Source organism: Grammomys surdaster, unplaced genomic scaffold (assembly GCF_004785775.1).
Source record: "Grammomys surdaster isolate TR1022 unplaced genomic scaffold, NIH_TR_1.0 61, whole genome shotgun sequence".
Lineage (NCBI taxonomy): Eukaryota > Metazoa > Chordata > Mammalia > Rodentia > Muridae > Grammomys > Grammomys surdaster.
The window spans coordinates 11,172,973-11,188,476 of NW_021604563.1; the positions used below are offsets into that span (position 1 = coordinate 11,172,973).

Below are 15,504 nucleotides of genomic sequence, written 5' to 3' on the forward strand. Positions count from 1 at the left end.
TAGGATTAGGGGGTAAGTAGGCTCAGATATTTTGGTCATCCAGATAAGCCCTTAGAAACAGCGATCATGGGAGTAATCAAGGGCCTTTTTGTTGCCTTGCTTATTCCTATTGGAAGCAAGAGTCAGCCTCAGACCCCAAGGCATTCATGACCCACAGCTTATGGGTCAGGAGTTATAGATAATATTTATGTGAGAGAGATTAAAATTATGGCTGCTTCTACCCATGACATTATAACTGTACCTGCTAACAAAAGAATTGCTCAACTTGTCTTAGTTCCCTTGTATCTGCTACCTTCTAAATGCATTAAGAGTAAGAGAGAACAATATGACTTTGGTTCCTCAGATGTGTACTTGGTTCAGTCTTTTACTAATAAGAGCCCTAACCTCAAACTGATAATTGAAGGTAAAAATTTTGAAGGATCAATAGTTACTGGAGCTGATGTAACAACTATTAGAGAAAAAGATTGACCTTCAACTTGGCCTTTATCTGATAATCTCACTCACCATCAGGGTATTGGTTATGCCAATAACCCAAAACAGAGTTCTAAACTTCTAAGAAGAGAGCAATTAAGGAGAAATTCAACCCTATGTCATGTCGCATTTGCCTGTTACCCTCTGCAGAAGAGATCTCTTGTCACAGATGGATCTTGTCACAGATGTGCAGCTCTAATGAAGTGGTGAATAAACAAATGCTAAGATAATTTCTGACTGGTCAAGGGCTAAGGAAATGAAGGACAAGGCATTAGGCCATTTGAAAGGCCTAAGACTCTTTTTAACAGTAGAGGCTTGACATATTTTCCATAATGGCCACTATCTTACCTGCATCCCATGCTGATAAATTCAATGGCTTAAAAATGTTCCAGTGTGGGTTGATCAGTGGTTTTTACCTAGAGAAAAATAATCCCTTTTATATTAGTCATATACGAGCTCATTCTGGTCTTCCTGGACTTTAGCTGCAGGCAATGATGACATTGACAGAGCTTTCTTAAGAGAAGCCTTAATTTGCAATCCTGTTGCATTGGTTAGATGTGATCATAATAAATTTCATCTCTCTAGTCATACCTTAAGGCTCCGACAAAAAATCATGAAGGAGCAGGCTAGAATGATTTAAAAACAGGGCCCTGTCTTACATTACCTCCAGTACCTCATTTAGGGATTAATTCAAGAGGTCTTATGCCCAATCATATTTGGCAAATGGATATAACTCATTATGCAAAATTTGAAAAATTGAAATATATACATGTCTGCATTGATACTTGTTCAAGATTCCTCTTTGCTTCTCTACACACTGGAGAAGCTTCTAGAAATATAACTGATCATTGCTTACAAGCCGTTAATGCTATGGGATTACTTAAAATCATCAAGACAGATAAAGGGCCTGCTTATACTGGAAACAACTTTACCTCATTTTGTAAGGATTTTGGTACTGAATGTAAAACTAGAATTCCTTAAAATCCAATGGAACAAGGAATTGTTGAGCGTGCATATTGCACTCTGAGAAATTGGCTTTTAAAAACAAAAGAGGGGAAATTATACCCTTCAAGGTTGCCAAAAGTTCTCCTTGTTTTTGTCTCATTTGTTTTAATTTTTTATTGCAAACTGATGTCAAAGTTTTGCAAACTGCAATGGATGGCCTCTGGTATCTAGTCACTTCCAGCTCATATGCCAGAGTTAAATGGAGAGACCCCTAACTAATACTTGGAATGGTCTTGACCATGTTTTAATTTAGGGCCAAGGTTCTGTCTGTGTTTTTTCACAAAAACAAAACAGATCTCGATGGCTACCTGAAAGATAGGTCTGTCAATTGAACATGGATTGTATCTTGAACCAAATGATTATGATACTAATGATGAAGATGGCTCAGAATCCTTGTCAGCCAGCTGAATTAACGTGGAGTGTATTCTCCACTCTTATCGGAGAGCAAGTGTTTTTTATCAATATTCAAAGCCACCCACCAACCATATACCTGCTGGACAGACTTTGTGTTTGATCTTTACTAATTAGCAGTGGGATTAGACACCTGGAACATTCCTGCTTACAACTTTAATTTCTATATGACTTGAACCATTAATTACAATCTTGTTGCTTTTAACTTTTGTACCTTGTATCTTAAACAGATTGGTTGCCTTCACACAGGATCGCTGTCAGTAAGCTCAGTTACTCACTATGGCAGTTATCCATCACTATGAAAAAATGAATTGAATGCATGCTTATTGGTCCTTGGGTCTAAATTCATATGTGGCTTTGGTATGTATGAGAAAGAGTGTGTCATTAAAGGCCTGTAGTCAGTGACAGGTAAGAGTGTTCTTGAGCTCCTATAGACCTAAAACAGAAGCATACATTAATACTGTTAGGTGTGTTCTCCTTGATGGGTAATAAGAAGCACTAGTGACACCAATCTAAGCCAGACATGGTCCCCCTGGCCACTCTACCCTAGATGGGATGATGGAAAACAAATAAATCATTTGTTCCCATCCAGTACTGGTACTGCTTATCTTTAAAAAACTAAGAAGGGTAAATTGTGCCCTTCCACAGCCAGAAAGAATTTGACCTTGCTACAGTAGGACATAGGTGGAGTTATAGGCTGCATGTGCAAATTTCTAAAAGAGCTGAGAATAGACTGCCTGCTGAACTTGACTTACAACGTAATCCCTGGTTGAAACAAAGGATGGGTTAGGTGGGACTTTCCATATATATATACAAGAGCTGAATATTAAACTTTGAGACTTGATCAGAGAACATTGTCTTGGCTCCACATTTCTTTCACTCCTACTTCTCCTTTTCATTTTCTCCTTTTCATTTTCAGCCCCCCTTTCAGGTGAACCCAGTTCGTCTGTGGCCACTGGTAGCTACACATCAGTTATTACAGATTTTGTAATTTGAGTGAAATTTGTGATATTTTACAAAAAGTACCTTTTTTCTCATAGCTTTTTTGTTTTCTTTTCATCAGGGAATTAGATTTGAATTTCTTCCAGAAGGTATATCATGTCTTGCTCACATAAATATTATTTTTATATTCTATTTTTATGCTAGCCTATATATTACCTCTATTATGATGCTGTTTTGAAATCATTATTATAAGCAAATGTCTTACATCAACCATTTGGATGACTTAAAAAGCTGAAGTGCCTACTCCTAAGCATTATAGCTATCCTGTTTTAGAACATTCGATGAAGATAATTCTATCATTTGTTCTGTTTTGACTTGGAAATCTTTTCACAAAATTTTATTTAAAAGTATAACATTTTCAAAAATCTTCATTTGAATGGAGTTCATGAGACCTTTATTCATTCTATACTTGAGTGACCTTTGCTTTGAGACATTTTCGAGTGCATGGATAGTTTTATAAATACTTCAGAAATTTTGTCTTTATATACATTTTCACCAAATACTTTCTATGTCTAAACCTAAATATGGAATTGATACCACAGTTAAGATGTGTTCAAAGATGTTGACTTTCATATTTTCTCAACTATTCTTTCATTAGTTAAGTTATAACAATATTTTATGTACAATTCTCACAATCAATTTACTGTTTGAGAATATTGAACAAACTCTGAAGGATCATATCTAATTTCGTTGTGTTATGTTTGCATTTTGAGTAGAGACAATGATCAATTTGTAGTGATATCATTTAAACAATGAGAGCTAAAGCCTAGGATTTGTCTGTTACCTGGAGATATGTATTTCTAACAAATGGTTAATTTGAGAACTCAGGGTTAGTTCTATTCAGATTTTTCACTCTTGTGGATTTTCCTGGTTTTACTATGAATTTGTGATGTGACTACACTGTTGCATTTTAAGCTTGTTTAAATCATGTTCACTCTCCATGCCTTCTGAAGACAATTTATTATTGTCACTGACTTGGGTGTATATTGTTTAGTCTTAAGTGAATTAATTCTTAAAATATTACCCATTTTTTTATGCCTTTTGTCTAAAGGGCCCATTGAAAAGAATTCTGTATTTTAGATTAGGTCTCATATGTAGACTTGGATGGTCTATGATTCACCATGTTGAGTACCAAATTGATGTCAATTTCACAAAAGTCCACTTGCTGCTTGCTTGCAAATGCTAGGAAATAGATGTTTACATCCACATATAGCCTGACTGTAAAGACTTTATTAAAGTGGCATCCTCTAAAATTTAATTACATCTCTTATTTTATTTTATGTGGCTTACAAAATTTATGAAAACAACAAATCCAGAGGCAATCTGAACAAAAGCCTAAGGTCCCAGTTGGGCCTGGTAGTATATACTTGTAATCTCAAAATTTGGGTGTCCAAGGTATAAAAGTACTGTGTGAGTTCTAGATCATATACCCACAGAGGCAAACATAAAGAAAATATCAAGATGCTGCTTTAAAAAAAACCTTATAAAATATAAAGAAAAAAACCCTTATGGTTGAGACAGTTTGGTCTCATTAATGGTCTATATAACACAAGATTCAAATTATGCATAAATTGGATATGATGGAGAAAGTATGCAATTAAACTGTTGTTGTTAAATATATTCTTTGCTTACTCTATGGGAGTCAGAGATAGTAGATAATGGGTTTTTAAAAAATTGACAGAATGATGGTCATGGAAATTATTTAACATTGTAATATTATTTCTTAAGAGTAATTAAAAGATCTTGTTTCAATTTCCTGTATCATCTACATATTTTTCATGTTTTAATAAAATTTTTCAAGTTCAAAAAATTAAGATATATATCTCAATTTAAAGGAGAATGTTATCTATATTTTTTTACCTAAATTTAGTACTAAAATAAAATAAAAATGATTGACATATGATGGTATAGTGATTTTCTTAGGATATTCTTTATGTGTTGCTAGAAATATGACTTATTTAATAACCTCTGTTTTTGTGCTGAGAAATCTATTTAATACTACATATATGATTGTTTAGAAACCAAAAAAGAACTGAGATTTTTCAAATATTACTAAACATCAGAATGGAGTATTAGAATATGTGATGTGTTAAGTAATATCTACACTGCCTGTAATATATTCATTAGCTACTATGGTTTTGTTGTTTTCTTTTTTTGAACCCACTGTTCAACTGCTCCAAATTTTGAAACACACACACAGAGCACACACACACACACACACACACACACACACACTGGGAAAAGAGAGAGAGAAAAAGAGACAGAGAGACAGACAGAAACAGAGAGAGAAGGGAAGAGAAAAAGAGAACAAGATAATGATGTTTGTTGTTTAAGCAAATATAATATTTTAAAACAAGTAACTTGAGAAAGTAATTTATTAAAATATGTAATTTAATTCACATCCTGACCCTTCACTGATGACCTTTCCTTTTTGGTATTTTCTAGTTGGAAACATATTCTAAATAAATATGTCTTGATTTTTCATTCTTTGGATGTAATTTCAATTGTTTGAAATTTAATAAATATTTTCCTATCTGTAAATTTGAGGACATTTATTTATATCCACATATTTAAGTGTGAGTAAGTACTACATGCAAACCCTTGGCTAAGCATAGAAAGCAACGTTGGAAGACCTTATGAAAATTAGCCATTAACTTTTGTTATAATATTGAATTGCATGGTTGCATATTGAGTTACTGTACTTTAAAAGTGATAAAATGTGACCAAATGATTTTCATTATTTCCTTCTCGTTCTCTTGTAGAAAATGTGCATGTGACTTGTATCCTTTATACAACATGAGTATATAACACATATCTCTGTGGGTGTATGTGTAATTAACTCATTTGTCACATCAATGAGCAAATGACAGATTATACTTTTACAGAAACACATGTCATTTTATCCAATATGTATCTTTTTTATATTCTCAGTGAACACTTAGATGTCATATTTCATGGATTAATTTTCAAAATTAAGAAACTTCATCAAACAGCTCTACTACCTGTTTTATTTCTCTGCACATCATTTACACAAATGAACAGTTACTCTTCATATATTTGTGCTAATGAATAGTGATGTGTTTGTGTGTGTATGTGTAAAATGCAAAACACATAATTTACATGGTATTTATAGAAATGATTTGTATGGAGATATTAGCATTTCTGGCTATCTTTGTGTGATGTTTTATCAGTCTATTGTACCCTGAGACATTTCTGGAATTCTAGAAGATAATACAGTATACATATAGACACTGAAATGATGGCATTATGTAGGAATTTTGGAGGTAGTTGAGCTAAATTTTTGTTATATGACTTTTAATTTGAAGGTCCTATCTTAGTCACTAAATTAGGAGTCATTAGTTTCATAAAGCATCAACATGCACAATCACAAAATGAACATATTACTAACCCCATGATGCTAGTACAATCACTGAGTTATTACTTGGTAAGCTCTCTAAATCTGCACTTATTAATTATAAACAATTAGTAAATGAGAGTAATAGTACGAATAATAAAATTAACCAATTAAAACGAGAATTCTGATGGGATGGATCCCTAGATGGAGCGGTCTCTGGATCAATGACTGTTTATTTACTATTTTTCCTTATTTACATTTCAAATATTAGCCCCTTTCTTGGTTCCCCATGAAACCCCCATCCATTCCTCCCACACCTTGCTTCTATGAGGGTGTTCCCCTACTCACCCACCCACTTCCGCCTCCCGGACCTTGAATTCCACTATACTGGGGCATCGATCCTTCACAGGACCAAGGACTTCTCCTCCCATTGATGCCCAAAAAGGCCATTCTTTGCTACGTATGTAGCTGGAGCCGTGAGTTCCTCCATGTGTATTCTTTGGTTGGTGGTTTAGCTCAAAGGGGTCTAGTTGTTTGATATTGTTTTTCTTCCTATGGGGTTGCAAAGCCCTTCATCTCTTTCAGTCCTTTAACTCCTCCATTGGAGACCCTGTATTCAGTCCAATGGTTGGCTATGAGCATCCGCCTCTGTATTTGTCAGGCTCTGACAAAGCCTCTTGTGGGACAGCTATATCAGGCTCCTGTAAGCAGGCACTTCTTGGTATCCACAATACAAAGAGTACACATGAAGGGACCCATGGCTCCAGCTGCATATGAAGCATAGGATGGCCTTATTTGGCATCAACTGGAGGGCAGGCCCTTGGTTCTCTGGAGGCTGAATGCCAGGACTGGAAGCAGGAGGGAGGGAGGGAGAGAGGGAGGGAGGGAGGGAGGGAGGGAGGGAGGGAGGGAGGGGGGATCTCCCTCATAGAAGCAGGAGACAAGGGGAAGGAATAGGGAGTTTGCTGAGGGGAAACCTGGAAGACAAATAAGTTTTAAAATATAAATATATAAAATAATCAATAAAAATAAAATAAAATAAAATAAAATATACCTCACAAGGTTTGCTTTTCAAATGCCTATAAGCACACATCTACAATATCCACGGTCAAATTCATGTAGTTATGCTAATGCAATAATTTTCCAAGTTAGTTTTGAATTCATAAAATGAAATGACATTTTCAACTGTCCTATCAGTCCACATTGTTTTTAAACAAGTTGAACCTCTGACCACTTGAAACACACTAATCATATTTTCATTTCTGATATGATACATGCTTTTTTATATTTCCAGCTTTTGTTAATTTTATTTTAATGTGTTTTCTTGGTATACTCTATCAAAATATTTTTCCCACATATGTCATATTTTAAAAGAAAGTTTAGATAGCCATACTTATGACCCAGTAGGTATAAAGACGTTGATATGTACCTAACAAAGTTAAGAGGTAATGGTTTAATAAGGAGTATATTTTAATTTTCCATTCATGTATTTATTTGTGGTTTTCTTTCCATATTTTAGAAAGGAAATTTAAGATGGTCACATGAATACATAGAATATAACATTCCTGAATAATATAGTTTTAAAGTGTGTGAATCAAATCTAAATAAGATTGAAAATGACTGTTGATTTGATATTTATGGTATTAGGGCAGTTATTCTCTTGAGACTTTATAAGTGTAGTATATATTGTAATCTCAAACCTAAAAATAAAAAGGAATAAATCTGTCATGTTTCAGCTCTCTGATACTTGTGACATGTGTTTATTTCTTAATTTTCATAGGTTTCCTCCTCCCTTCTATAAAGAATGTTCCAATTTAGAGGAAACTGCCATATAGATGTAAATTAAACAAGGATGGAACCACTGGAGATGTCAAAATTGCCAGGGAAAGCACAGGAGGCTTCAGTCCTACACAAAGCCTGACAGACAACTGAGCAATACTGACAGCAGGATGAATAGAAGATATACATCTGACCAAAAGCAATCTATAGAGTCAATGCAGTTTCCATCAAAAGTCTAATACAATTCTTTACAGACCATGAGAAAACAATTTTCAATAAATAACTTCTCAAGGGATCACTATCTCTACCTTCAATCTGTACTACAGAGCAAGCATAATAAAAACTGCATGGTATTTGTATAGAAACAGTGTGATTGATCAATGGAATCAAATCAATGACTGTGAAATAAACCTATACCCTTAGAGACACTTGATTTTTGACAAAGGAGACAAAACCATGCAATGAGAAATAAAGAAAGCATCTTTAACAAATGGTGCTGGTCTAATGAAAAAACTTCATGTAGAAGAAGCAAATAGAGCCTCTACTGCTGGTGAGAGTGCAAACTTGTACAACCACTCTCGAAATCAGTTTGGTGGTTTCTTAGAAAACTGTGAGTAGTTCTCCCTAAAGACTCAGCTACACCCCTCCTCAGTATATAACCAAAAGATGCTCCATCATACCACAAGGACACTTGCTCACAGAAATTGGAAGCAACATAGATGCCCCTCTATAGAAGAATTGATAAAGAAAATGTTCATTCACATAGTGGATACTCGTCAGTTATTAAAAACAAGGGCATCATGAAATTTGCAGGGAAATAGATGGAATTAGAAAATACTATCTTAAGTGAGGTACCTGAGATCAAAAGCACATGCATGCTATGTACTCAAATATAGGTGAGTATTTACCATAAAAATACCAGGCTACATTCCACAGCCTGAAAGAAGTTAATAACAAAGGATGATGCTTAAATCTTACTCAGAAGGGAAAAATAACACAGTCCTTGAAGGTAGATGGAGGGCTGAAAATTGGTGGGTGAAGGGTATATGGAACCAAATATGGGTGGGATCTCATATAGTTAGAAATGGGAAAAAAGGTGTCAGGAGAGTGAGTGGAAATTGGCAGAGGGTAGAGGGGGTCATCTGTAGGTCATACCAGAGACCTGGAATAGGAGAAGTTCCAGAAAGTGTATAAAGTGACTCTAAGCTGAGATTCTTAGCTTTGGGGGATACAGAGCCTGAAGTGTCCCAACTCCTGTAGTAAGTCAAGACTCCCAGTGGAGGAAAAGGACAGCATTCCATACATAAATCCTATGACCCAAAATTTGTCCTGACTGCAAGAAGTACAGGGGCAAAGATGGAGCACAGACTGAGGGAATGAGCAAATAATGACTGCCCCAACTTGAGTTCCATCCTATGTGCATGAACCAGTCCTGGAGACTATGAAGGATACTCTGGTATGCTTTCTGGCAGGAGCCTAGTATAATTGTTCTCTGAAAGGCTCCACATACTAGCTGACTGAAACAGATGCAGAGAACCACAGCAAAACATTAGAGGAAGCTCAGGAGCTCTTGTGGAAGAGTTGGGGAAAGGACTGAAGGAACCAAGAGGATACAGGAACTCCACAAGAAGACCACAGTGTCAACTAACATGGACCTGTGGGGTTCTCATAGAATTACCCACCAACCAAAGAGAATAAAGGGCAGAACCTATGTGGCCTGAACATATGTAGCAGATGTATATCTTGGTTTTTATGTGAGTCTCTCAATAAATTGAGTGGGGGCTGTCTCTGACTCTGTTGCCTGCTTGTACATCTTGTTCCCCTAACTGGGCTGTCTTCTTTGGCTACAGTTGGAGAAGATATGCCTGTCCTTCAATGACTTGTATTCTGAGTGAGGTAACCGAGACCCAGAAAGACATGGATGAATGTAACCTAGCCTAAAGGTCTTTTGAGAGGCCTCATATAACAGCAGATGTGAACAAATGCAGAGGCTCACAGCCACATATAACATGGAACTCAAGAGAGTCTTGGAGAAGAGTAAGAGGTAGAATTCAGCAAGCTGGAGTTCCACTGACCAGCGTTGGCTTGGAGAGGGGTTTTGAGGGAAGGGCTATCTGGGAACAGCAAAAAGAATGACTTGAAGCTATATCGTAGATCCAAGCTGACTATTTGTGTTCTGCTTGGCACAGATTTTTCAATCTGCTTCTCTCTGTTCTGCTTTCTTTCTATATTCTCTTTACATTTCTGTCTATATTCTGCTTGCTTGCTATTTAAGAGAGCTCTCTGTCCGTTTCATGCTTCCTTGTATGTGTGTCCATTCTCCAAGCAGTTCTCTCTTTTTAACCTAAAAAATTCTCTGGATAGCTCATCCTCTGCAGAACACAGATCTAGTTTTTTTTTATTATACATATCAATCCAGTCATTTACTGCAGGTTTTCCTTTTGATTATCTTATGTATCAACATCTCATGACCCCATCACTTTGATTCTTAGGATACAGCATGGATACATATTTTTCTTAAAATTGCAAGTGTTCAGAGATCTGACTGCCATTTTTAAGCACAGAAGATAAACTAGTTGGGTGATACCTTGCCCTAAAATTACAGTTTCCATCACAGCTAGGCCTGGACTCTCCTTGTCCCAGGTTGACACTGAACTTAGGAATCTCCCTTCATTTTTATCTGCCTATCATTGTATCTTTCTGACAAGCTGTCTAGAAGTAGAGCTAAGTCTGTTCCTTCGAATTCATAAAGCCCTTCATAATTTATATTGCATTCTTATATTTTTGCATGGTTGAAAGAGTACATAGTTTTGAATCAATATATTTAGAGCATTTTCCCATAGCCTTAAGAACTGTCCTGAAGGTTCAAGTGTTTACCATTTTGCTGAGACACAGCCACATGCTTGACTCCTGGATTCATGCTGTTTCTAATCATCATGGAATCATTCATGTTAACAAGGAGGACACTCCTTGGAAGGAAGGAATGTTCCACTGCTAGTAGATTCAGAAAATACGTACATTATTAAAAAAGTAAACCTTATGCCCACAATAGCCATTGACACTCTTGGTGGGTAACATGGGGCCTTGTTCCAAGGGCAGGAACCATGTCATTCTGCCCCCACAAAGACCATGCCACTCTGAACTGGAGGTTTCAAGGATATCACAAGACCTACAGAGTCTACTAACCTTGGTCCATGGGGGCTCACAGAGACTGAACCACCAAAAAAGATCATGCAGAAGCTGGACCTAGGCTTCCTAAACATTTGGAGCAGATGTGCAGCTTACTCTTCATGTATGTCCCCTAATAATAGGAGTGAGGGCTATTTCTGACTCTGTTGCCTGCTATTGGATCCCTTTCCCCTAACTTGACTGCCTGGGTGGGCCTCAGTAGAAGATGATGTGAGATCCTATGGCAAGGTAGTCCTGAAAAGGGGTTTCCCCTTCTCTGAGGAGAAGGGAAGAGAGTTATCTGGAGAGAGATTTTTAAGGGTGGGACTGGGAACAGAGGCAGGAGAGGAGCTGGCTAAAATTAGGATATAAAGTGAATGAATAAGTAGATAAATAAATTAAATAAGTAAATAGAAAATAAAGAAACAAAACAATACAAAACAATCAAACAAAAAACCTGGAAGATTCTTAATAGTTCCTTTCCAATTTCTATTGAAGGAATATACAAAAACTGGGGAAAGAGATTGATCTGCCAATCTGTCAAACTACTGAAGAGGAAAAGAGCTTGTATAGATTATTGAGCAGTAGCTGTCAAATAGAACAATACCACAACATAATTCAACAAAGCAAAGTTGTAAAAAGTTTACATCATAGTAGTCAAGAACACAAATATCTGATGGTATGTATTTTTGTAAGTCATTTTTATGAAAGTTAGGAGCTAAGTGGAGTGAGACTGCTTTCGTTTTTGTTTTTATTAATACGGTTTTTTATTTATTTACTCCTGGATTTTTCTGTGTTTAATTATGTTTTACTCTTATCTTTTCTCTAGAGAATCTCATATCTTATACTACATTCCTTTAAATAACTAATTTCTGATTACTTTTCTTTTATGAGGTCCTAGAGATAGACTCCTGGGTTATATATGTTGTATGCAAGAGCTACTGCTGAGTTAAATGCCCCAGCCTTAATTTTCATTTTAAAGGACAGTTCCTTTCTTGCTTTTCCTATTGTTTCTTTACTTCTTAGCTATTGATAACATATAAATAATAATATAATATACAATAATTATGCCAGGTATTTAATAACAAATATCATTAATTGCTGATCAGAATTAACATTATCGAAAAATAAATAATATATGCATTTAATGCAATAAAACCTGGAAAACAATTCTAGATCATTAATGTAAAGATTCTCTGGAATTGTAACATAAAATGCAAAAACTAAGTTTATGGTAAACAAAGTAATAATGTTAAGATATTTAAGTATTATAATAGGAAGAACTAGAATTTACTAAAATAAGAATGTAAAAAAGAATGAAGGAAACCATGAAATGGTAAATTTAGTTTTTATTCTTTTTACAGAAAAACTTTTGAAATACTATATATAGTATCATCTTTCACTAATTTATTGCCATTTTCCTAGAAGACTTCCATGATTTATATTCTAATGAAATATTGCCCATTTAGGAAACTTCGGGGATACCTCAACATTATTTAAATGAAATCTTTTATGAGTATATTAAATTTAGAGCTATATATTGCATATACAAATGTCACTCTTTTATAAAGCCATCTCTATAATCTTCAAACGTGAATTTATTCTCTTCTTTCTATAGTAAAATAAAATAAGAAGCCAGAGCAATTGCAAAGTTTTATCAACGTTTAAAGAAGGGAATAAGGAAATCTATTTGTATCTGTTACATGTAATATTTTAAAACTTGGAAGTAATCTTAATCTTACAGATATATATTAAACTAAAATTTACCCTTTCTCTGGTTCTATTGTGCATGCAATGCTGATAAATGGCCATGACCTCTTCAATACTGCTTCAAACATGCTTTATACTGAGTATATTAATAAATTAGATATATCAAATATATAAATCAAAATTATAAAATTCATACAATAGTATAAGACCATATTATCTCAAAAATTTCTTGAATGTTTGATACTTAATAAAAAATGCATTTTAGATTTGATGAGTCTATTTCAGAATATTATGCACATTTATTTTAGATAAAATATTCATTTATTTTCTGTCATTTTAGAATACTCTCATACCTTTCTTCCAATATCCTTTCTTGACACATTTCAAGATTAAAGAATAATTACATTTTATTATATACTTTCTTTGAGTTTGTTTGATGGTTTTTACTGGAATCAATTCACATATTATTGGCAGTAATAATTTAAAATTACTATTATTTATTCTCATTTTATCTAATGAATTGTCATGAAATTTTAATTGGCACTGTAGTAATGATATTCACTGTAATAGATTTGCCAATAATATTTCAAGAAAAATGTTTCATTGTGAACTTTTAGGGTTTTTTTAATTTTCTTGTATTGTAGATATGCATATATATATGAAATCATTAGTGATAGTCATATATATATATATATATATATATATATATATATATACACATATATGACCTATCACTGATAAAACCTGTAGAATTCCCGATAGATTTAGTGGCTTAAGAAACTGGACATGGTGGGGCATATCTTTAAATCAAAAACCAGGGAAGCAGGCAAAATTAGGTGGCTTTTAAGAATTCAAGTACACATTGGTCACTCAAGCCTAGATAGTGTGACAATGTTTCCAAAATATATGGTTCTGAAATAATATATTCCAGCTCTAAAATTGCTATTTAAAATTATTGATCCAATAATTCAATTGATGCTGATTTGGTTAATACAAGCCCCTTCAAATTGCTTTACATGTTACATTGACTCCCCTTCCATCATTTCATGACCAGGTTTTTTCCTGAGAAAAGATGTCTGAGACTTGTCCTGAAATCTCCAAGTCCAATATCTGTTTTAAAATATTGACAAGATATTTTAGTCTCTTTAATGAATAATGCTATTTAGCTGTATATAACTGAAACACAGATGTTATTTCAATCTGAAAAATATATAAACACTATTCAGTTTATTATAATGTTTTCTTCCTTCCTACAGTTGGAATCTTCTTTTTTTGTAGAAAAACACATCCTAAATATATTTTTTTTTGGTTAACTACCCTACCATGTGTAACCAATCTCCTTCTCACCTTATATCATTGCTACTATAAACACTGTCAAAATTGCTGATTTAATATTTGTGCACAGCTGGGTAATTCTATTACTGCATTTCTCCTACAATAGCCTGCAAGGCCCTTTCAGCACTCTTAATGATTACCAGCAGTAAAGGATCTGTTTTCTCAACTCTAAATTCATATCTCAGTTTCCAGTAACCGAAGTGTGTAGTGCAATGGAGAATTACAATCTATTTCTGGGGGACAACCAAGATCAATGGAAATTGTCTATGTTGTTTGGAGACATCAGCAACCTCTCTGAGAGACTAATATTTCATAGGAAAACATACTTGACCCTGAACTGGACTTTTTCTATAACTTATGGCCTCTGGGAGCCACATTTTAGACACATTAAGTACTTCTGTTCAAACTTTTTTTATTCATTTTAAAAGAAAAGAGTTATTTATTTCTTATTTTATATGTATGAATGTTTGTACTCATGTATCCATATGCACCACTTGTATGATGGGTATCTCAGAGGGACAGAAGAGAGTGTCATAGTCCTTGGAACAGGAACTGTAGACAGTTGTGAGCCATCATGTGGGTTCTGGGAACTAAATTCAGATGTTTTGCAAGAGCAGTAAATGTCATTATCCAATGAAAAACCTTCTGGAGCCTCTATTATTTTTTTAAGAGAGTAATTAAAGTAGATAACAAAGTAATAGATTTTGATGTGTTTTTCATACATTCTTTATTTTGGATATCTCTGCTCAATTCCATTTGTACTCTCATCACATAACCCTCTATTAAAGATTTCCACCCACTTTCAAACTCACATTATTTTTTTTCAACATTGTTCATCGATCCTTTCAAAGTTAGCACATTTTGTGTGTATTCATGAACCATGTTTTGGACAAAAGTTTTCTGTTCTATGTTCCTGGAATGAATTACAATATTAAAATTTACCCACCTCCAGAGATGATGCAGTTGTGGCTGCTGTATCACTTGTGCATCAGTAGGTGGCAGAGAGAGGGCATCAGAGTGAGAGCAGCTCATCTACTGCAGCACTCAGGAGAGTGGGCCCTAGATCTTGCCTGGTCAGCATGGTAGAGCTGTCCATGGCTGTAGGAGTTGTAGGAGTGCTGACCCAAGTGCATGTGTGTAGACGAGCCAGCTGTGTCTTCTGTGACCTGTGTGGTGGCATGGCTTTAATGATAAGGGAGATACACTTCCCTCCCTTTAGACTTCCACACCTCTAGCAGCTGGGAGGCTGGACTTTTCTGGGTTATGAG

General features: G+C 34.9%; 1 pseudogene; it reads left to right on the top strand.

Annotated features, from left to right (window-relative positions):
• Nucleotides 1–15,177: 15,177 nt before the first annotated feature.
• LOC114609865 lies at nt 15,178–15,250 on the top strand (annotated as a pseudogene).
• Nucleotides 15,251–15,504: the final 254 nt, after the last annotated feature.